Source organism: Pelodiscus sinensis, chromosome 5 (genome assembly GCF_052426305.1).
Source record: "Pelodiscus sinensis isolate ZL-2025 chromosome 5, ASM5242630v1, whole genome shotgun sequence".
In the NCBI taxonomy this organism is placed as follows: domain Eukaryota; kingdom Metazoa; phylum Chordata; order Testudines; family Trionychidae; genus Pelodiscus; species Pelodiscus sinensis.
In genome coordinates this window covers 82,126,544-82,151,195 of record NC_143056.1, presented here as the reverse complement: position 1 = coordinate 82,151,195, position 24,652 = coordinate 82,126,544, and the positions used below count along the sequence as shown (strand labels likewise).

The 24,652-nt window shown below is 46.0% G+C and overlaps 1 protein-coding gene across 8 annotated transcripts in view; it reads right to left on the bottom strand.

Annotated features, from left to right (window-relative positions):
• LOC102449934 (transmembrane protein 263-like) overlaps positions 1–24,652 on the bottom strand; it is a 404,675-nt gene that overhangs the window by 100,304 nt on the left and 279,719 nt on the right. Inside the window, exon 1 of one of the 8 annotated variants that reach the window (XR_012903541.2) lies at positions 747–19,772. The exons of the other annotated variants lie outside the window; for them this stretch is intronic. The gene's annotated coding sequence lies outside the window, so the exon portion shown is untranslated. Of the gene's footprint in view, positions 1–746; positions 19,773–24,652 lie in introns of those variants that run through there. 8 annotated transcript variants of the gene reach the window in all.

Sequence of the window (24,652 nt, the reverse complement as noted above, 5' to 3'; positions counted from 1 at the left end):
CCATAATCAGAGCCATAATTTGATTTTCAGGGAGGTTCCTACTTTTCCTCTAGTTCTAGAGCAGCTAACTGGGGCATAAGGAAGTTCCCTCGAGTCCCTTGCATGGAGTCACACAGTAACAGAACCAAAACTACAATGAAAGATGTTTCTAATGCTCAGGCATTTACTCTCATAACTAAACCTCCCCATAGGCGCAGCACTTCCATTACAATGGCTGAAAAAATACGTTCAGCTCAGAAAGAGTAAAGCACACAATATCTACAGCACAGAGTTAGACTTCAAACAGGGGTAGATCACCACCAAAACTGCAAACTTTCAAAGTAGCGACTCACATCACCATGAACAGTGAGCAACGCAGGCTGAACAAAGGAGTCACTGTCTAACCAAGGCTATCCAGATGGGGTGGGATCAGTGGCCACTGACTCACAGAAAAATCAGGCAGTGGGAAGGGCACCAGAGGCTGGAGTGTCAGTGCAGGCTCCCCAATACTGGGGGACAGGAGCCAGATTCAGGCAAGGCGGAAACCACATCTGCCCCGGGGCCTTAGGTTTCCAACTCCTGCTCTACAGAATTGCTTTATTTCTGTTTGCACTGATGTTATTTGCTTAAACCCTCTATCCTAAATACTTCATAGGCATAGTGGCCTCACCCAGCAAATTGGAGTCAGACCCTGGGAAATTCACTCAGCTTTGCTGACCCCTTTCCAGACTAAATTATGCTGGTTATGAGGAAAAGAAAACACTTACCGCCCCCTTCCTACACCTGATTCTGCTCCTTGTTATTTTCATATTAATGCCTTTTCCTCCTCAGTCACTCCTCCTCTGTAAAGAGTCTTTGTGCTCCTGCCCAACGTGAGTGCCAAGTTAGGAGGAAGGAAGGAAATACCACTAACTTCCTAACAGCACCACCCCTCAGCCACTATTGGCAATTGTCTACCTATTTGTGCACTGGCTGTTCCACATTAACCGGCTTACAATCTTCCTCAAGCACTGGTGAGCCAATGAAAGCTAGTTACTTAATTAACTCCAGGTCTGAGCAGTTGTTATGATCACTGTAACTGCTAGTCAGGGTTAGTGAGGAAGCAAGGGCTAGAAGGCACCTCACAAGACCAGGAGACAAAAGACCACACATTTATTAGGAGAAGTTGGGCATTTCTCAAGGTCTCTCTGTGCTTTCTGGCACATTGGCAAACTTGCACCTTTCAACAAAAAGGTGTGAGTTAAACTGAATTTAATGGACACATTATTTTGTCATAAAAGTAATTATAAATGATATTAGCCAATGTTTTCTCTACACCAAAATTTGCATTGGTTTAATTAATCTACTGCAAATCCCTGTGGGAACACTCTAATTTTGGTTGACAAGGAGTTTATTCTAGTTTATCTTCAATCTATTCCTAATCAATTTAAGCTAAACAGAAATGAACCGAAATAAAAAGTAAAAAATAATGTAAATAAAAATCTGTTTAAATTTCCAGCTGTTTCAATACAACACAAGCACTCCAGTCAGCAACAAACTGGACTTTTGCTCCATCTATGTGTCTTATTTCTATTCTGTAATGAGAGCATCCACACACAGGACTGTACCAAACCAACTAAATTGGTTTCAGTTCCATCTTTTGTTCCTTCAGAGCAGCACATACTACACCATTACTTGATTTCCTTAACTGTGAAATGGAGACATTAGAGACCCATTTTCAAACATATTTTGAGAGGCTTAGCCTTCACTAATGTCTGCTGCATTTTGAGATGTTCCAATGGAAGGGATCAGAGACGTGTAAACACCAACCCACCACAAAAAGCAAAATCACAAAAATACCACATCTTCAGAAGAGCCCTAAAAATGGCATCAAGCTCCACCCTCTGGCCCACAGTCATCGGTGTGAGCTTGTCAGACCATACACACAGCATCGACTGGAGGATGACAATTCTGCTTTGTGGCAACGTTCAAGGTTCCAAAATGTGTATTCATTCTGCAGTGGAACAAAACTGAAACCTTTTGAATGTTCTTATGAAAGCAGAATAGTGCCGAAGTATTTGCTGTCACACAGAAAAGCTCAGTTTCCGACTGTCTGTGGCCTGCTTGACTCAAAGCAAACTTCTTCATCCCAGATCATGCTGCATCACCAGAGCAAGGCCTTGAACCTGGATGCCCTTGTCCAGTGCCGTAAGCATGAGGATGAAGCACAAGAGAGTCTTGGTGTTCAACAAGAACATTGCTAAAGCAGAGACATCGCCCTCCCCAAAATATTTTAGTTAAGATGAAACAGTATATAAATATTGCAGACAGCTCTACATAGAAGATAGGTAGGGTCTGGGTGGATCAGTATTTGGAGGGGAGCTCTCTAAAGAAACCCCAGAGTGCTGCATGACGTGGTGCTGTTTGATGGAACTCTTCTAGCACAGGCAGTCAGTGTAGATCTCAATGTTCCAGCATAATACTAGTGCTACTCTGCTGTGGAATGAGTAGCCTTTAAAACAAGACAAACAAGGGTCATCCACTTGTGGTCTTTGAAAGCCCTAGCACTTTATCCAAGGCAGTAATGGTGTTAGCTCTGGTGTCCTGGCCAAATTCCTCCTGAGGTTTCAGCTGGATATGAGATATTTCACTTCCTGTCCTAAGCTGTGGTGCAGTATTATTCTCTATTTTATAACAGCTGCTATGGGATCTACATTTCTGTGGTGGGAAAAGGTATATCCATTTAAGCATTAGGCAGCATGGTAGTAGCTGTGTTGGACCTAGGAGCTTATAGAGACAAGGTGGATGAGGGAATCTCTTGTCTTGGACCAACTTCTGTTGATGAGAGACAAGCTTTGAGCTTCCACAGAGCTCTTCTTCAGGTCAGGTAAGACAGTGTGGAATCCTTGGGGATGAAAGGGGCTATATATACACACACAATCATGTACAGTGATATTTTGTAAAGCCTACCTCAAAACACTTTACAGAGTCAGAGATAGCTAAGGTATTCATATGACTTAAAAGATTATTCTGACAGGAGTCCCCTCTAGTGAGCCCTTGGTGTGTATGCAAGAACTGAATGCCTTTTAATCAAAACCCTTTCATGTGTGCCCAGAGCAGCCCCAAGCCACGTAGCCTAAGTGTGACACCTTATGATAGTACGGGAACATTTTAAGTTTCAAAACCTCATGGGAAAAACTTCTACTTGTTAGCGGGGGAGAAAGGTGCGTGAAAATATGAAGGGTTGGCAGGGCAGTCTAGCGGGAAAGTAACTTGCTTCCATGGAGATGGGAGGATTGAGTTTGGAGATAATGGTCTCAGCCCATTCACTTTTGGAGCAGCTCACATCACACTGCATTGTCTTCTCTAAGAAGCCACCACTCTCCTTGGCTGGGAAATGGTGCAGGAGGACGGGCGGGGGAAAGTAGGGAGCTGCAGAGAAAGCTCCAAAACAGGCACAGAGAAAAATCTAGCCTTGTACTTAATGGGAAAAAACACATGCTCCTTGAGAGAGTTGCTGAGGGGTAATGATAAGTTCTGCCATACAAGAAGCTGAAGCATTGTCTCTTATAAAGGTTCTTTCTTTCTTAAGCTAAGAGGGGGAGAGGCCATACTTTCAGCCCTTCAAGGGGAAGAGAATGGGAAAAGAGAGTGCTTGGGCTTTTATTCAACAGTAGCACCCCAGCGAGTGATTAAGCAGTAGCAGTAAGTTTTGACCAGTTCTCCTACGTTCGAAAGATGGAAGAAAATATCCTATAAAGCAAGAAGGGCAGGGAGCAGAGAAGGGAGTGGGCAGGAGTTTTTGGCTGGACTTCATGACCATGTCAGGATTTTCCATGGACTTGCTGGGTGCACCTGTTATTTCTGTAGGCATTTTAATGGGGAAAGGAGAGTGTTACTGGAAGTGCAATCTTTCTAGGTCTCATCTGCAGTGACCAAAAAAAAAAAATCTTATTCTTGGAGTAAGGCACGTGCTGTAGTTCTCTGAAAACCCAATTACACCGTCCTCTGTTCTGATCCGTATTAGGTATGCCTCAGCGGCAGACCAGCTCGGCAATAATTCCATCTACGAGAACTCTCATCGGAAGAGCAAACCTCCAGTAGCAGAAACAATCAGAAAGCAGGCAAGAGCAAGGCTAATCCATTTAAGTGAGACTAAAACAGCCTTTATTATTATTAATAATAAAAATAGGCTTAACTAGTGATGCTAGAAATTATCTGTGTCGGTCAAGCAAAGCACAGACTTTGCAGCAACTTACTGGCGACCAGAGCTTGGGGGAGGGAGGAGAAAAGGAGGAAGGAGGGGGTCTGGAAAAAGGCAATATACTCTATCAGCTCTTGGAGTCTCTCACAGCTTTTCATTGGCTTCACCCCATCAACTCAGAAATCAAAACGCTTCAAGCATCAGACATTTGCGTCTGCTCCATCTTCATCACTGCCAGACACAGCCCTCCGATTAAAAGAATGGAGAAATAAGGAGCTTACAGATTCACTTTCCCCAGCTGATAGGGCGACTTTCTGCACCAAGCTATCGATCCATGGGTCTGGCCTCTGCCGATAACTACATGCCACGGGGGTTAATTTAACTCTCTGCAGCCTGGCATTGCCTGTGATGCTGTGCAGAAAATGGTTATAAATTATACAGCCCTACAAAGACAAAGCAGGAGACAATTTTCTCAGCACGTTGCCTTTGTCTCCCATCCTCCTGCAACTGGACCCGTTTTTCTGCTTGTAAGCCTCATTTATTTTCTTCCTGAAATTATATTAGAACCATTCACTCAAGTAGAAACAACCCTTAGGGCATTGTGAATTACAGACAGGAAAAGGGCAAAAAGAGAAGCCTTACACACATATACACACACACACTCTCTCTCTCTTACTCCCCGGAAGGTGCTACTAGATAAGTCAATGGCATCAGATCCAAGAACAAAACAACTGAGCAGTGTTACCTGGAAGGACAGTCCATGCACACATTCTGCTTTGATGATACATCTCACTGTGAAGTGATAACAACATAGGGCAACAGCAGTTCATCTCAAAATAAACTTAAAACAATTTTAAACCTCCAAATTCTAACTTGCAATGTGTGTTAGTCAAAAAAAAAAAAAAAAACCCCTAACCATGTCAGGAAGGTTTGAGATGTACACATTTGAGCCTTATGAAAGTTTCCCACTTCAAGCTCCAGCAAAATTTCCTGATAATATGGCCCTATGGAAAATTGTTTCCTCACCCCAAATTGGCCACAATTTTAATCTGTATTCTTACATAAAACCTGCTGCACTTATGCAATTGATCCTAACGATTACTAAATTCTTGTCCCTTCCACACAGCCTGTGACCAAAGACCACATGACTCCACTGTCTACTGCTTGCACTTTATGTAATTGCATGCTCTTCAGAGCAAGGATAGTATTATATACATTATAACCACTGTAAAGTGCCATGTACTCTCTTCTCAAGGATGATAATCCCATTTGTATCCCACTATACTCCTGAGATCTAGATTAAGTGTCCACTTTTTCTCTTGAATACTACAGCAGAGAAAGTTATCCTATTGCTATGTTCTACCTATTGCAGTAATTCAGGGGTTTTCAAACTTCTTTTCTTGTGACACACTTGGGAAAAATTGTTGATGCCCACAACTCAATATTTTTTAGAATCTCCCCCCCCCCCCCCCCAACAGAGCTCTCCAAGCAGCTACCAAGGAGCTCCCCAGTGGCTGCTGGGGAACTTCTTCCCCTCCCGCCCGCAGAGCTCCAGCTGCCAATCCAGTGCCCCGTGTTTTGCAACCCAGTACTGGGTCATGACCCTAAGTTTAGGAATCACTATAGTAATGCATAAACTGTTTATTAATTTGATATGTAAACACAGAACTAATTCTGGAGCAGAGAATTCCGAACCCTGATTACTCTCTAGGACAATGGTTCTCAAGTAGGGTTGCCAAGTGTCTGGTATTCACCCGGACAGTCCGGTATTTGCGGGCTCCGTCCAGTAAAAAAAATCCTAGGAAATTCCAGACATGTGCAATCTCCGGTATTTCCCGTTTCCCTGGGACAGAAGCCCAGCAGGGACAATTTTCCCCTGCTGCGTCTGGCGGGGGCGGGAGAATGAGGAGCATGGCAGAGTTTAGTGAAGGGGGGCAGGAAGGGCCAGTTGCCGGGCGCCCCGCTAGGGGGGCGCCGGGCTGGGGTGGGAGTGGAGCACACGCTGCTCCGGCCCACGTGACCAGCAGAGACCAGGAGCTGGCCACATGATGCCTCCCTCAGAGGAGCAGGGGCTTCTGAAGCTGAGGATACCTGCCTCAGAGGGAGGGGGAATGCACTGGGATGGGGGGGCGCTTGGGGAGCTTGGGTCTGAGGCAGGGGCGAGTGCATTGGGATGGGGAGACTGGGGTCCTGGCTCAGGGGGAAGGGTGGGTGCATTGGCGGTTAGTGTGCGGTCCCAAACTGGACGGAGTGGTGCAACTTTTGCTTAACAACTTTGGCTCCCCCCCCTCCTTTTTTTTGCTCAACAACCTTGGTCTCCCCCTTTTTTTCCCTTTGACAGAATTTTTTCCCCAGTGTTTTTTGTTTGTTTTTTGTTTGTTTTTTTTTGAGGGGGGTGTTCGATATTTTTTGTTAAACCATCTGGCAACCCTATTCTCAAGTTGTCCATGGCCGTCTTTGAAGGTAGACTGTGTCTTGAAGCTCAAGCCTTCCACCCCTGCAGTGGGGAACCCGCACTCTTACTCCAGCCCTGCATCTCCTGGGAGGTTGGAGTACCAGCACCAGTTTCCTGCTGTGGGGGAAGAGGGAGTCCCAAGCCTCGCAGGCCTGATCTGGTTTGTGGGGCAAGCAAGCAGCTCCTTATGGTGCCCTTCCTCCTCCCTCTGGCTGGGGGAATGACAGCGCAAGGAAGCACTGCCTGGAGGCTTTTCCTACTGCTTCTGTTGGCCAAAATTGTGACCAATAGGAGCATCAGGGGTGCAAAGTAAGGTAAGTGTACCCTGATCCCCAGACCCCACACCCTATATCCCCTCACACATATACTCCTGTCAAAATCCTGCACCCTGCTCCTGCACCCAGTGAAGCCAACGCCATCAGTGGCCTTGGGGAAAGGGCATCTCCACATCCCCAGAAGAGGTGGGGCTGATAGCACTCAGTCCTTAGCTCCCTCCAGCCCTCAAAGCCATGTGGAGTGGCACTCAGACACTCCTGTGTCAGTTCAAAGGAGCTCCAAGTCCTTTTGAATGGCCCAGCCCTAGAGCAATTGACCCCTTTGCTCCCCCATCAACAGGCCTGCTTACACTCTACTTTTGACCAGACCCTACAATCCCAGACCTTCCTGCACCCATTTTGACATCATGGATGGTTGGCTGGTGGTCCATAAAAAGGTCTGTGTTGAGCGGGGTGGACCATGGACCCAAAAGTTTGAGAACCACTTGCACTAGGGAAGATCCTGGTTTTGTCTACACTGGAAATTGAACAATAAAGCTTTTGTCATTCACAGGTGTTTAACCCCTTGTCCCCTACAATGACAAAAGCTTTGTCATGCATGTACTAGTGTAAAAAGTGCTTTTTTTAGACAAAGCGGGGTGGAAGTTTTTTGTCAACAAGTGTGGACAGTGTTTACACTGCTTGATTTTTATCAACATGGCTGTATCAACTTATTCTTAGTTCCAAGAGGGCCCAGACATTTTTCCATGGCTGCTTACTTCGATCAGATCCTTAACCAAGTTTTTGTGATCTTTCTTTGAGGCACTTTAGTTTAAGACATTTCCACTTCTCCAAAATGCTTGGTGTTATGATCTTCATCTTAAAAAACAGAGGATTACAATGAAAACTATGAGATACAAGCATACCAAATCAATATTTGTGATTGCTGAAAGATTGGAGTTGGAAGTATTGGAAAATGAAATTCTGTTTTATGCACTGGGTAAGGGAGATACTTGTAGCAATGCCATCAGCACTGCACGTAGCTCTACCATAGGAGACTTAACTTTTGGAAAGGAAATACTCTATCAGACTGATGAATCATCTAGTGGTATGTTCTGTCGCAGACAGTGATCAGCACCACATGCTTCAAAGGAAGGTAGCAGGCAAATATACAATCATTTGCTCGCAGAAGTTTTTTTTCCTTATTCCAGACAATTAGTAGTCCTAGGGAGGAGTAGGGTTACCAGACGATTTCAAAAAAATACCAGACACACTTGATCTCAGATTGGGGGAGGTGGAAAGGACTGCCAGGAGGAGAGCAGGGCTGGCCAGGAGGAGGTCAGGGGGAGTGGGGATGGCCAGAGGAGATGGGGTGCGGGAGGGGGAACGGTGAATGGCTGGCGGGAAGCAGGGCTGGCTGGCAGGGGATTGGGAAAGCGTGGCTGGCCGGGGGGGAACCAGACGGTGGGGAGCAGGGCTGGTCCGGGCACAGAGTCCCGGCAGGGCTCATGGGCGAGTCTGGCCCCAAGGATTCCATCCTGCCCTGGCCCCACCTCTCCACTGTATAGTTGCCTACTGCCTGGCTGGTTGACACGCTGACTCAGCGTGAGCATGTCTACCAGCCAGGAGGTATGCAACTACGTACTGATATTCATGATAATATTAAAACTTACTTAATTAGAAAATACCAGATATTTATATGGCAACCCTAGGGAGGAGCTGAAATTCATTCTTTATGGACAGTCCGGAGCTGATTGTCTCTTGAGTACCTGCAGCTAACGGTGCCTTTTTGTGAGGGAGACAGGAACTTTTAGATAAGAGTGACTACTTGTTTGTGGGCTTTTAAATTAGGGCCACTTTACATCTGAGTAGGATCATCCACACAGGGGTTTAATGAGCTTTAGTTAATGCACTTCGAAGTCACATCCTTAGTTAATTCAGATGAACTTTCCTGAGCATCCTTGTGTAGACATTCTCTTAGATGCCCACATGAGACAGACTGGAGTGGAACACTAGATGTGAGACAAGCTGGTGTGAGTTTACTGGTCATGCCACATGAACAAATGAACAAACTCACTCCTCTTGGTATCTAATCTTGTCAGATCTAGTGCAGATACTAGCTTTTTCAGAGCTGCTTTTGTCAGCAGTAGAGAGACAGGAGATACATATCTCACCCTGAGATACGTAATACCATTTTGGCAGCCTTCTGCATATCGTATGTGTACAACGCAGTATAACAATCCTTTCATTCTGTCTCATCCTTTTGAATGCTGCTTTTAGAAACCCAAGTAGGACATTTGTGCATTGCATGATTATAATTTTATTGACAGAAGGAGATATAACAGTTACAGCTAATGTATCCCTAAGGGTTGATAATTGGATGTAGATCGTATTCTGGGATAGAAGATCTGACTTAAATGCATCTAAATCTCTAGAATAGACTGGAATGTGATGAGCTAGAAGGTAGAGACGGGAGAATTATGTATCAGGTATGAATATAAAATGCACTTTCATTTTATCATCTCTAGTGAAATTTAATGGTTCCATCCACTATCCCACCATATTTCTCACTCAAAGGTGTATAGCAAACAATAAAGAAAAATGAGGAAACAATCATTGAGGACAGAAACTGATGAGATTCGGGACTCCTCGATTTTCTCTATCAATAGCCAAAACTTATTAGTTTGTGAACTATGACTTATTATTCAGCTCCACTCCTCCAAACTGAAGCCTGGTGTCTGGAATAGGACACAAAACACCACCTGCTAGCTATGAACATCTCATTAAATGATAACAAAACCAACAGCTATTATAGTAGAACTATCCTGGATCAGAATTGCAGCTTCTTTCTTCCTATGCGAGCAGAAGCTGAGAGTGTGGGGAAACTCTGGTTATCCCTAGGGCAAAGGAGAAACTTATGCCACCTTAATTCATAGACAAACTCTAGGCTACAAGCATTGCAGCATGAATGTAGCCAATTCCCAGGATGCAGAACACTTTGCTTTTTTAGAAAGCTTTTGGGTGAGGGTACGGTTGGAAGGAAATGAAAATTCTCCCCTCCGTAGCCTTCCTTTTCAAGATGCATCTGAGGGAGAGAGACACCTCTTGTATACTAATTACCTGCTTTTGGGACCTCCAGATCAAAGCTCCCTGATCTGTATAAAAGGGTGGACTACATTTATCATGAGTGTGCTTGTTCTGAAGCTGTGACGAGCATAGAACCACAAGGAAACCGCTAGGGTGGGGTGTTGAAAGACTGCTCCCGTCAGCACTCATGTTAGAATTGGGATGAACTCCAATAAGCTTATTACATGCGTATATGTTCTTCTATTGATTTTAAATGTATTTTCTCTGTAATACTTTTTACCTTAAGAATAAAGTAGGCTTGTTTAGGAAGAACAGTGTGCTAACTAATATCTGTAACAATCATTCAGTTTCCGAAGAGAAAGCAAGCAGTTCTGTTTAGTCAGACTGTGAATGCTGGGAGTAACACAGTGAAGGGGGATCGTTCAGCCTTGACATAACCTGGCCAGAAGGAAATGAGACACAGGTCTACAAGAGGCAACAGCTGAGCAAGGCACCTAAGTGTTGGTGCCTTTGCTGGGTCACTGAAGGGGAATAAAAGTCCAGTTACCCTGAACTATGAAAGAGTGTGATAAGAGTAAAGGGAAAAGTGAGGGGATGACACAGCATCTTTGGGGCTTTATGAGGTGCTTGAAGGGACCTGTTCTCTTGGTGGGGGACCATGATTCTCCTGGGTTCTGCAAACATGTAGTGCCAAGGAAGCCTGGGTGTATTATTAGGTTCTTATTTGCCAGGATGCTATAGGAAGCACAGAAAGCTCAGAACAAGTGGCGATAGTTCAGATGATAGCAGGAAGTTTTCAGGGATCTTTACCCTGGTTAACAGCAGCTAATTCACTGACAGCTATGAACATACTGTAGGTTCTTACATGAAACTTCACCAGACTAAGCAGCAACTCACCAGTGAGTGGAAGAGAAAGCAAGGGTGTGAGGAAAGGAGCAGAAGGACATCGATGAGATTCATCTCAGAGACTTCTGATTTAGAAAAAAAACCCAAAACCAAGAAAATTCCACACTATTCAAAGAACAGGAGAGAGATGCATGCCTTCTACTTCTGCGGTTCCAGCAAAAATATCTACCACTGACTTTCCCCAACTCTAAGCCCAGTGCATTACAATGGAGTTAGAAGGGGTGTTTGTAATTTGAAGTCCCAAATATTCCTGTTTATTGAATTCAGATACTGGCAAACGTGTAAGAAAGTACATGGGATTGTTCTGCAGTATACATGCTAGAGTAGCGGTGTTGTCAAAGACTGTTATTTCCTGTACACTAATCATATAAACATTCATGAAGGGGGGGAGGCATCAGAATAGCTAGGCCCCTGGACACAGTGGGGGAGCCTGGCTCTGTCCTCCAAAATGGGAAGGCCCTTCGGTAGACAGGGTGGGGCTGTGGACTAGCCTACCCCACCAGCCCTTCAGCATCACTTAGGGCTCGGGTGGAGATTTAAGGGACCTGGGGCGATTGCTGGGAGCCCTGGGCCCTTCTGAATTGCCAGGCCCTGGGAAAGTTACTCCATTTGTCTCCCCCCAATGGCAGGCCTGCAACTATGTGACGTTGATTTGGGAAACCACGAACCTCTCCTGAATGCTAAACAAACTACAAGGTAAATATACAGCATTGAGGTTTTCCTGAACAAGATGTCAATCCTCTCAGGCTGCATATTCCTCTGCAGACAGTAGCTTGGCTGATTGGAATGAGTTACGCTGAAATACAGAGGATTGTATTTCTAAATACACTCTACTGGGGTGCTGTAAACAGGTCCAAGGGCTCAGTGAGGAAATAACAGACAGTGTGACTGTTCGAGAGCATCATGTTCGGTGGGTGAAAAATTACTTGTCCAAGCTGGAAGGTACTTCTGCCTCTAACAACTCCCAACTTTATCTTCTAAAGAGTTTGGGATCTGAATGAAGCTTTCCTTGAGAAACTACAATGTTTACATGCAGTAACAGTGTTAGAAAGCTACTGCCACCCAGAGACAATTGATAGCATTACAAATAGCCAGAAAACTGCGAACAGGGAGCAAGCAGCTGTACAACTGGCTCATACAGGACGTGAAGTATACTCCCTGTTTTCTCTCTCTCCAGCACACACACAGATTCTTTTTGCAGTCAAAACAGCTCATCAGTGTCCCTGGAAAATAATGCCATGTATAAAGGCACTGGGATGACACCAGAAAAAGGACAAAAGTGATTATGGTGCTACCCCCAAACTGACTGGCTGGTCCATTCAGAATGGGCTCAACAAGCCTGCTGAGGATACAGTCCTCAAGCTGTGATGCGCAACAAAACTGACTGTGTACTGCCTGAAAACCACTGGTCAATCTTTAAGCAAAGGAAATATCTATGGCTGCAGAAGAGACCCAAAATCCACGGGGAAGGACAGTAACTAATAAGCTACACAACCTCTTACTGAAGAAAAATCTGGTTGTGATAAGTGGGTTGGAGGGAAAAAGTGTTTGAAATGTGGATGCAAGAGGCTGAGTAGGCAACAAAAGCTGTGGCCTGCACTAGGATTTCGATCCAGTGCATTCTCCTCTGATAACTGATAGTGAGATAGGGAAGAAAACAAACCCCGATTCCTTAGAGATCAACCACAGAGCAAGAAGGGGGACAGGAAGAAATGCAGCAGGGAGCTCATGATGACTGCGGCTACACTGCACCCTTACCTTGAATTTGTATTATGCAAATTGCATAGCTTATTTCGAGGTAATTTCAAAATAAAGCAGATTGAGGATTACAGGGATGTTGGAAGAGCACACCCGTTATTTTAAAATCTATTTCAAAATAACGGTCTGCTTTAAAGACACAGAATAGCTATTTTGGGATACTTCTGATGGCTGGAGAGGAACCAGCTGCCTATTCACCCTTTCCTCTCCACTACCCTTGTCTGAAAAGGCACTGCTCCTACAAGCCAGGTAGCCTGCAAATCACATGCAGACAAGGCAGCAGAGTGAAAAGCTGAGGGAGAAGGCACAGAAAGCAAGGAAGGCTATCATTTCTAAAAAATCAACCAAACCCAGTCGTGACTTCCAGGAGCTCCTCCTTTAATCTTACCACCTAACCCTACAATTTCCAATGCCTGATAGCACTTGTCAGACCTGGGAGAGGTATCTGATTCGCTTCCAGAAGCAATTTAAGCAGTAAGGCATGGTAGATTGAATTAGGGATATGAACGTTTAACTGGTAAGCCTCACCCGTAATGGCTTCTTGAGGCTTACCAGTTATGATTAGCCTGCTGTGGGCAATTCAAAGGAGCTCCAAGTCACAATGGGCTGAAGGCGCTCCAGCCCGGCCAGAGCAGCCTGGCCATGGACCCCAGCTCACCACATTTAATTGGTTAACCGGTTAAACATAATGTTGAACTGGTTAACTAATTAAACAGGATTTTACATCCTGAGACTAAATTTCTGGTCATTACAGACTATCCTGGGTGCTGTAATAAGGCTTTCCCTATCTGATCGTCTGGATTACGGAGGAACCTGGCTGCATACTTGCATCAGTGTGTGTACAGCTACCATTAATGTTAATACAAGCTGTGTACGTGCACTCAGAGTCTGCCAAGTGACAGGTGATAAACAGCAGCCATTTGCTCAGCATACATGAGCAAGAGAGGGTCATGAAACACGTAGCTACCTAATGTGTGTGTCTGAAAAATGCTTAAATGTTGAGTCACACTTGCAAGCCTTAAATAGCAAAATAACACACAGAACACTCACTGAAAGATAATAGAACCAGTAGACACACTGTAAGGCTGGGCTACTCATCACGTGGCCCATGAGCTGCATGCAGCCTGCGGCGCCTTGAGCCATTTTCTAGGCCGCGTACCTGCCTCATTGCTGTGGGCTCCAGCGGCAGCGCCTCCCCACGAGCTGAGCCACACTGCGCCACACTGAGACAGGCCACGTGTGCAGGAGCTGACAGCCGGGGGTGGGAGGTAGGAGGAGGGTGGCAAGGAGGCTAGAGGCAGCGGCAAAGCACGCCTGCCGTGTTGGCCAGAGCAGCAGCACCTTCCTGCGAGTGGAGCCATACGGCGCGGTACTGAGCCAGGCCACATTGGCGTGTGCGCAGGACCTGCCAGCCAGTGAGGGATGGCAAGAGGTGTTGGCCCCAGCGGCAGTGCCTCCCCGCAAGCAGAGCTGCACGGCACTGAGCCAGGCTGCAGCGGTGCACGCACAGGAGCTGCCAGGGCAGCAAGAGGCAAAGGGGGAGCCAGGCAGCAAGGCACGTGGCAAGGCAGTGGCAGAGCTGGGCAGTGAGAGATGTGGGCAGTGATAGAGCGAGGCGGCAGCAGAGCCAGGCAGTGAGGCCGGAGTGAGAAAGGTCTGCGCTGGGGCTTGGGTAAGGTTATTATATGTCTGGTTTTTCCCAGACATGTCCTTGTTTTCACATGTTAAATCACCATCCGGATGGGTTTTTTAAAAAGGCAAAAAATGTCCAGGAGTTTTTGCCCTGCAAAGCATATCAGGGAGGAGTGGTGGCACATGCCTTCAATGGAACTTTCAGAGCCATGCGCCAGTATGTCTATTGGTTAGATTTGGGGGTTCCTATCTCTGCTCTGTGAAGACTGTGGGAGCTGGTGCTTGGTGGGGCAGGCAGGGGAAAGGAAGGGATTCTGGGAAGCAGGATTCCTGGGTTCCTTTTCTAGCCATGCCACTTCTCCCTTCAGTGCCTTTAACTTCACATTGATTGTACTTATACTTCACTAAATATTGTATTGGCAGTTTTTGTTTGATTTGTTAAAATTGTAAGGCCAAAACCAAAAAGTAGTCAATATAATGGTCTTCTGTTGATAAGTGTTTTAGTAGTTAAATTCCTGGACTGTCATTGCTCATTAAAACTGCTGTCATATGGGTGTAAATATTGCTTTTTATTAATATCAGCAGAACCGATTTAAATGGGGCCTGTGTGTTGTGTAGTCTTGCCTTCATCTTTGTATTCATGCCTGTCGGTGTGAAATAAGCTATTTGCATACATTTGCATAAAAAATTGCATATATATGCAACCACACTTAGGTTGTGGTCATCAGCATGTGCTGTGGGTAACATTGTGGCTCCCAGGCTTCCAAAGTTGAGTAGCCCTGCTGTAAGGCTTTATGGCATGGCAAAAAAAAAAAAAAACAAAATTGCCAGTAACCTAGCCAATGGCCCCAAAGTAACACAAAAAAGGACAGTGTCATAGCTGTCCCTCTTTGGCATGCAAAGGGTCATGCACTAATGCACAGGAACTATCTGCTCTAGACTGAGGAGAAAGTGCAAGAACACATGTTCAAATTTTCAAGAATTGACTGTAACTGTAAACACTATTTAATATCTCATGAGGCCAGGAGATAGCAGGATTTTCAGAAGGGCTGAGCACCTGCAGTTTAACTGGACTTTACTGGGAGCTCTTAGTGCCAACTTCCACAACAATCAAGCTAAAGTACATCAATTTGGGCACCCAAAAATGGAAGCACTAAAATCAACAGCTTGCCTATTTTTGCCTTAATATGAAGCTAAGTTGGGTTGAAACATTATACCTCTAAGCTCTTGTTCCACTAAACGGGCAAAAATGCTATCAATCAAACCACAGGAGCAGAACAGCTGTGATTCTGTGCTGTAGATTGCAGTTTTATGCTGGCATATCACATATTTCATGTTGCAGTAATGATAATAGTAATATATTGCTTGGTATGTTTATTGAAAGCAATAGATTTTACACAACTCCAGATAGCTCATTAAATATTTATTAAATAAGAATATTTAATATTTAATAACAGTTATTATGGAATGATAAAAAAGGGCCATTTTGCTTATGCTTCTAAGCATTAGTTCCAGTCACATGATGTCCTACAGTCTGAGTGACCAGAAACACAGCTGAACATTTGAATGCCTAAGAGAATGGTCAAAATTGTTATGAGGCGAGTGCTGCTATTTTTTTAAAAAACGTTTTTATAGTAATTTTAACAGTGTTTAAAGTTAATTGAAATGAGTTCTTAGATTTACCTTCCCATCCTCGGGGGCAGTTAGGAGGATTAGCCAATATTTGCTCACTGCTTTCAAGATAGAAAATGCTGCATGAATGCTATTATAATATCCTTACAAAACAGCCTTCAGTGGCATAATCTTGTCTGCAGCAATCAGACTGTATTTATCAACATACAGCACATGACTTGAGAGGACATATTTTCCCCTTTAATGACATCACTGTTTTTCAACTAACGACCATCAAATAGGCTAAGAATACCCAAATAAAATGAGATATCCTACAGTTATATTCAAAATGAACGGAATGATGCCCCCTTCACTATCTTTCTTACACTGACCGGGCATTCAGAAATTAGCTGATGATAATAATGGAAGAGATGCTCAACATAACTCAGTGCTATAACCCCTTTGGAGCTACTATCCTGGACCTCTCTAAGGGTATGTCTAGACTACATGCCTCTGTCAACAAAGGCATGTAAACTAGGCTACCTGACATAGTCAAAGAAGCTGGGATTTAAATATCCCCAGCTTCATTAAAATAAACATGGCCGCCGCGCTGTGGCGGCGCAGCTGATCATCGGCACAACGCGCGAGTCACGACGCGAATTGGTCGACAGGGGAAGCCTTTGTTGACCGCTCCCTTATGCCTTATGAAATGAAGTTTACAGCTGAGCTGATTGTCGGCACAGTGCAGCGGCCATGTTTATTTTAAATCCCGGCTTCTTTGACTATGTCGGGTAGCCTAGTTTACATGCCTCTGTCGGCAGAGGCATGTAGTCTAGACGTACCCTAAGTGTCCACAGACTACTACTGTGAGCATTGCTAAAGACCATGGAAAAATCAGTCTTTGCTTTTCACATCTCAGCACCACAAAGTGGACAGATTATGTTTCACATGCCCATGGGCTTGCCTGAAATTCTCTGTTCTCTTCTCTCCTTCAGAGTAGTCTGGACAATGATGCCTCAGCATACTAGGACCATAAGAATGAAGAAGAATGGTTTGAAAATTTGCCCTTCTGAAGATTTCTGACACTGATTACACGGGAACATCATCCACACAGCTTTCGTGGTTAGCTTGAGAAAATTGTTTTAGGGGGTGTGGGAGGACATACAAGACAGATAGGATTTTCACTTTGGGGACTTGGATTCAGCTCTAGCGCATTACACACAATGAACGTCAGTTTGCTGGGCCTTATATTAGCTCCTAGGAGTCACTTGTTCACAACTCAAAGTCACTACCCATGAATATGACACAACCTACAATCTCTACTCCAGAGAGGTCTTAGAGTAGGTTGAATGGCACTTCACCACTGTCCTGACCAGCAGCAAGATTAGCTCTTTCATAGCCTATTCAAGTGGTTTTCAAACTTTTTTCCTCATGACCCAGTTGAAGAAAATTGTTGATGCCTGCAACCCAACATCATTTGACTAGAGCAGGGATGGGCAATAATTTTTGGTGGGGGGCCACTCCAAGGTTTTGGAAAGTAGTGAAAGGCTGCACTTTTTCTGTGGAGAGGGTGTAGAGGTATAGGATGGAGGTTGGGTGCAAAGGGGTGCACGGGGTAAGGGACTGAGATGCAGAAGATAGTGAGAGGTCTGAGAGGGAGTTTGGGTGAAGGAGGGGGTTGTCACTTGGGTTAGGGAATTGGGGTGCAGGATCTGGGAGGGTGCTTGGGTGCAGGAGTGGATTCTGGCCTGGGGGAACAGTGAGGAAGGAAGTACAGGGTCTGGGAGGAAGTTGTCACCTGGGGCAAGGGGGGGCAGAGGGTTTGGACAGTGACCTGGGGGAGGGAGTTGGGGTGTGGGAAGGGCTGGGGTGCCAGATGCAGTCTCTGACTTGGGAGGTGCTTACCTAAGTGTCTCTTTGCCAGCAGCCCCACAGTACCCCCCCGCCCCCAAGGCAGGCTGGGGTCCCTGCCTGCAGCAGCTCCAGACTGCTTGAAAATACAGGCTGCTCCCACCATGTGGCTCTCAGCTCCAGGAGTGGGTAGAGGCTTGCGCTGCCCCCATAACCCAGGCCAATTTCTCAGCTCCTATTGACTGATTGTTTCAGCCAATAGAAGCTGAGAGATTTGCTGGGATCAGTTCCTATTGGCCAGTTGTTTCCAGCCAATAGGATCTGAGGATTGGGCTGGGGGCAGGGAGATCACATGAAGCCTTCCCATCCTTGCAGAGCACAGTCATGCTTTAAACAGTGGCAGCTACGTGCCTGAGGGTCCCATCAGGGTGGTCCGTGGGCCGGATCCGGTGGCTTGGCAGGCCGGATCTGGCCCCCAGAATATATTTTGCCCAGCCCTGGACAAGAGTGTGGGCTCTGGGGTGGGGCTGAGGATGAGATCTTTGGGGCATAGGAGGAGGCTCTGGCTTTGGGGAGGGCTCAGGACCAGGGCAGGAGCTGCTCTCAGTCAGCACTGCAGCAGGGGTGCTAAGGAAGGCTTCCCACCTCTCCTGGCACTGCAGACCATACTGCGCCCAAAAGCAGCCAGCAGCAGGTTCTCAGCCAATGGGAGTGCAGAGTTAGTGCTCAAGGCAGAGGCAGTGCATGGAACCCTGAGCGCTCTCCACCACCCAACTAAGAGCCAGGCCTCCTGCTGGCTGCTGGGGCACAGAGCAGTCTGCGGTGCCAGGACAGGCAAGTAGCCTGTCTTAACACCCCCACTGGTCACCTGAGTCCCCCTGCAGAAACAAGACCCAGTGCCTGACATCCTACGACCCAGTTCTGGGTTGCAACCCATAGTTTGAAAACCATTGGCCTATGCCATGTAATATGTCTGGCCCACGCTGGCACTGGAGGTCTTGATTAATGTACACAAAATACATGCAATGCATCCAAAGAAAAAATAGAATAAAAACTATAGCAGAGATGGAAAAAGGCCAATTTGGTGGCTACAAAATTAAAGTAACAGATATGTGTGGTTTGAATTCAGGCTCCATGTTAGACAAATTCTTAAAGTTCAGGTGGGGCAGGAGAGTATGAAATTCAAGTGAAAGGCTCTCAGATTCTCAATCTGCCAGTGCTCTAACCCACAGCTAACACAACAGAAGAAATGTTTCCCGGTCAGCACAGATAATGACCTTGCAGGCTAAGTGCTGCAGAGCTTCCATTAAGAATCTTCAACCCTTCTGTCAGTCACACTGAGAATCCAACACGGAGGCTGCGAGGGATTCATTTCCAGCCATAGATAAAGTCCGTGTCAGTTCTTTCAGAGCAAGACAGAATTCTTTTGAACTAGACAGCAGAGGGAAGGAACAGACACTGATGAGCTACAAATTTTTACTATTTTAGATACCACTATGAGGTCTCCAACAGGGAGGAATTGCTAGCAAATCTGAAGGAGAAAGACAATTTAGGTGACAGTGATCATGAAATGATAGATTTCATGATTCCAAGAAAAGGAAGGAGTGAGAGCAGCAGAATAAGATTAATGGACTTCAAAAAAGCAGCCTTTAACAAACTCAAAGAGCTGGTATGTAAAGTTTCCATGGAAAGAACATCTAAGGAATAAGAGCTCAATGTTTCTCAAGGATATAATATTAAAGGCACAAATGCAAGGTATTCCAATGCAAAGGAAGGCTAGGAAGAATAATTAGAGACCAATATGGGTCCATCAGGAGCTCTTTAATGATCTGTAAAATCAAAAAAGTTCTACAAAAAGCAGAAATGAGGACAAATTGCTAAGGAGGAGTACTAGTATAACGTAAGCATGCCCGGATAAAATCCGAAAAGCTAAGATACAAAATGAGTTACACCTAGCAAGGGATATAAAAAGCAATAAAGAAAAGGTTTTTAAATCTTTAGGAGCAAAATAAAGGAGGAAAACGTATAGGTCCTCTACCTCAGGGGTTTTCAAACTCTTGTGTCGCAGCTTGTAAGGGCAAGCTACTAGCTGGCCGTGAGATGCTCTGTTTTCCTGCAGAGGCTCAGGTATAGGCAATCTCAGCTCTTGTTGGTCACAGATTGCCATTCTCGAACAACAAGAGCTGCGGGAAGCAGTGTGGGCCAGGACACTGCTTCCTGCAACTCCCATTGGCTGGGGATGGTGATCTGAAGCCAAGGGAAGCTGCGCTTACCTGTACCGGAGGAGATGCAGGTAAACAGAGCATCTCATGGCCAGCTAGCAGCTTGCCCTTACAAGCTACGACAGAGTTTGATAACCCCTGCTCTATCTAGTGTGGAAGGAGAGCTAATACCATGCTATCAAAAAGGCTGACATGCTTAATACTAGGGATGTTAAAATGTGTTTATTTAGATAAACATGACAATTTCAGCAGTCACGTGTTTACACACAGGGAGGGAGGCAGCTCCCACAGAGCCACCTCTCCCTCTCTCCCCTGTGCTGCTGCCTCTGTATAAGATGCAGCAGTGCTGGGTGGGGGCAGGCAGCTCTTAGTACATAGCAGCTCCCACCTGCCCTCCCCAATGCTGCTGCTTTTATGTCAGAGGCAGCAACATGGGGGAAGGAAGGAGTGGGAGGCAGGCTGCTTCCTGCGTGTACTGGTTCCTGCTTGCCCCCTGCCCTGCTGCTGTGCTGATACAGATACAGCAGCGTGGGGGGGGGGGGCAGGGAAGGGGAGGCAGCTCCACAGGGGCTGGTATGTGCATGGAGAGCCAGCTTTTAAGAGAGCACTGGCTCCTGCCTACCCTCCCCACCCCACGCTGCTACCTCTGTTACATGTTCACATTAGGGATGTTAAATAGCGAGTAATTGACTAATCAAATAGTCAATGCATTTTGCATCAACTATTCAATTAGTTGATAGGGTGCCTCCACCTTTGAAGTGTAGCAACAGCCCTTGGGCTGTTGCTATACTTCAAAGGCGAAAGTGCCGCATGGAGCCCAGGATCAGTGGGGGAGTCCTGTGATGATCCTGTGCTCCCTGTGGTGCTGCCGCTTTGAAACACCACATTCAGCCTGGGGACACTCCCACTGGCCCCGGGCTGCATGTGGTGTTTCAAAGTGGCAGCGCTATGTGGAGCCTGGGGTCTGGCCCCATGCTCCATGTGTCACTGCTGCTTTGATGTACCTCCTTCTCTTCCCCCACTCTTTCTGCCTCTTTCTGATAGAGGCAGCAAGGGTGGGGGGAATGACTAATCGACTGCCCTGTTGACTATCCAATAAGCATTTGCTTATCATACAGTGTATTAGTCGACTAGTCATTCACATCCCTACTTAATATCTGTTTTGCTTCCCTTTCACTAAACAAAAAGTTAATGGTTACCAGATACTGTCAAGAACCAAACTAATTCCCTTCTTTGACAGGTTTACTGCCCTAGTGGATAGAGACAGGGGAGCAGCAGGTATGATATATCTTGATTTTAGTAAGGACTTTGACACAGTCCCACATGACACTCATGTAATGGTAATGTGGTCTAGATGAAATTACTATAAGGCTGATGCACAGATGGTTGAAAGACCATATTCAAAGAGTAATAATCAGTGGTTTGCTGTCAAATTGGGATGGTGTATTTAGTGGGGCCCCACAGAGAAAAGTCCTGGGTCTGGTTATGGAATGGAGAGTACATTTACAAAATTTGTGGATGACATTGAGGTGGGATGGGGTGCAACACTATCCTGGATCGGATTAGACTCTTGACAAAGTTGAGAAATGGCTTGAAATCAACAAAATGAAATTCAAAAAGACAAGTGTAAAGAACTACATGGAGGAAGGAAAAATCAAATGCATAACTACAAAATGGGGATTAGCTAGCTAGATGATGGAACTTTTGAAAAGGATTGAGGGGTTATAGAGGATCACAGATTGAAATACAAGTCAACAGTGTGATGTGGTAGCAAAAAAAGCTGAGTTCATTAACAGGAATGTTGTATAGAAGATGTGGGATGCAATCGTCCCATTCTACTTGTCACTCGTAAGGAGTATTGTTTCCAGTCCTGGGTGCCATACTTTGGAGTCTCTCCAATCCTTTCTAGAGAGTAACAAAACGGATAAAAAGCTTAGAAAAGAGGACTGGTGAGTAGGGCCCTATCAATTCCACAGCTGTGAAAAATGTGTCATGGACCACAAAATAAGCCCTTCCCTATGAAATCGGATCTCTCTCAAATCTGCTGTTTCACTTCTGTGCAGAAGCAGCCCCAGAGCTATGTTCCAGGCTTCTGCCTTGTAGCCCCTGCTGGAGTTCAGGACTGCCTCCTCCATGGCTCCTGCCTGAACTCGGGGTGCCAGGGCTCAGGGCTGCAACTACCCCACACAGCGCCCATAGGTACTGCTTGGGATCAGGGCAACACAGGCTTGGATCTTCTACCATATAGCTCCTGCAAGGGCTCAGGGCATCCATTTTTCAAATTGGGCTGGGCCCTGGATACAGGCCCCATGCATTAATCTGCCATGGGCCAGTTAGAAGCCCTCGGTGCTCCCAGCAGAAATTGGGAAATCATACCAACCTACGCATCTGGTAGCCTTCTCTAGCTGCAGGAAACTCTGCAGCTGCTGCCTTCAGAGCCCAGCTGCTCTGAACACAACATAGACATGAGCATGGAATCCCGCAATCTGCCTACAATAGCGTTGGAACCCCCCACCCCTATGATTCTCTTTTGGGTTGGGACCTTCACAGTTATAGCACCATGAAATTTAAGATGTAAGCAGCTGAAACCATGAAGCTGATCATTTTAAAAACCTGTGGATGTGAAATTGATCAAAATAGACTGTGAATGTGGTGGGCCCTACTCATGAGGAAAGATTAAAAAAAACTGGACAAAAGCAATTGAAGGAAGGACTTGATATATGTTAAGGGCTGTTATAAAGGAGACAGTGATCAGCTGTCTTCCATGTCCACTGAAGGTAGCATAAGAATTAATGGGGCTTAATCTCCAGCAAGGGAGATTTGGCTGATGTTTCTAAGTGAAAGAGTAGTTAAGCATTGGAATTGACTTGCAAAGAAGGCTGTGGAATCCCTGTCATTAGAAATTTTTAACAACAGGTTGTACAAATACCTGCTAGGGATAGTCTAGGTTTATTTGGTCTGGCCTCAGTGCAGGGGACTGGTCTAGATGATCTCTCAAGGTCCTTTCCATTTCTACATTTCTATGATTCTACGAGAGACACTATGTTAGAATAGCAATAGAATAGATTTTCCGCTTACTGGAAGGACCACGTTTGAGCACACATTAATGAAGGTATCTTTCAGGGACATTTTTCACGGATATGCTGGGAAATCCCCTTGCTGGCTTTTATCAATATGTGCAAACACACAGGTCCAAAGTGATACTGCCTTCCAGTCTGTGGCCTTTTAGAAGTTCTCGAGGTGTCAGATGTAATGACCTTGCGTCATCATGGCAAAACTAACTTTGCTCACCCGTGCCTCCTGCTGATTCCCAATCTGAGGAAAGAAGGATACGTTACAACCCCTATGCCAAATGGTGGGGTCAGATTTCAAAATTTATGGCTGCTAATGTAGTCTTTAAAACAGAGGTTTTCTTAACCTTAAATCAGCCAGTCCATTACTGAAGTGTATAAAAGCCAGGAGTTTAATGGACTTAAAGTGCCGAGGTATTGATGGCTGTGAAATGGAAACTATTTATCCTGAAAATACTGTAACAGCTCACTTCAGTTTATTTGTTAAAAACCCTGGTGAAGGAAAGGTTGTGTCAGCTGGAGGGTCTAGTTACTGGAAGGGATGTGGGACAAATTTGCAACAGTATGCCTGAGGTGGGAGCTCTTGTCACTTGGAAGATGGGAATCAGGGAGCTCTGTATGTCAGACATTTTCCCCCTTCCTGGTCACATGTTGACTTTCAATCCCGTTTTTCAACAACCTCCAGACTTGCATGTCATTCTACTTTTAAAATTTCTTCTGGAACCAGCTGTTCAGAGCTACAGGGAGCCAATTCCCATGGAATTGTTACTCAGTAAGATGTGCAACTCAAGCTGGAGTGCTCCAGCAGCTGGGATGGGTTCAGTTACAGGAAACAGAGTTTGGACTCACCAGACTCCATTGTTCACTAGAAGTCTGCTCAGTGAGGAGAGCTGAGCAGCCGTAAAGTCATTCTGCTACCAGAAGCCAGGGGATAAATGACCAGTAGCAACAGCATTTTTTAGTAATAGAGAGGTAACCGTGTTAGTCTGATCTTAGTAAAACAAAGGGAAAAAAGAAGTGGGTCTGCCCCATGAAAGCTCATCACCTAATAAACTATCTTGTTAGTCTTTAAAGTGCTACATATTTTTTCCTAGAATTTCTTAGGACAGTGGTCCCCAACCTTTGGAGGCTCCCGGGCGCGGGGCCACTCACGTGCCGGGCGCCCGGGGGATGGGGCCGCACGTCCTGGGGTACGCCAGGGGCGGGGATGCCCTTGCACCTGGCGCCAGCATGTGCCCCAGGGCCAGGGCCGGGGCTGGGGCCACCCAAGCGCCTTGTGCCGTGGGCCCGGGGCCGGCGCCCGAGCAGCGCGCCTGGGGCCGGCACCGGCGCTGTGCGTCCGCATGTGCCCCGGGGCTAGGGCCGCCCGAGCGCCGCGCACCAGGTGCCGGTGCATGTTGTGTGCTTGGGGCCGGCACCTCCAGTGCGCCACGCACCGGGGGCATGGCCGGCCCAGGTTGTCGGCGGGCGCACACTAATGCCCCAGCGAGCGGCATGGGCGCCCTCGGGCACCGCGTTGGGGACCACTGTCTTAGGACATTCTGATGATCTGAGACATACTCAGAAACCTGGGACACCAGCTCAACTTGTCCTTGCAAAGACCTCAACTTTGGAAGAAAATAAAGAAGTAGGAAAGATGAACT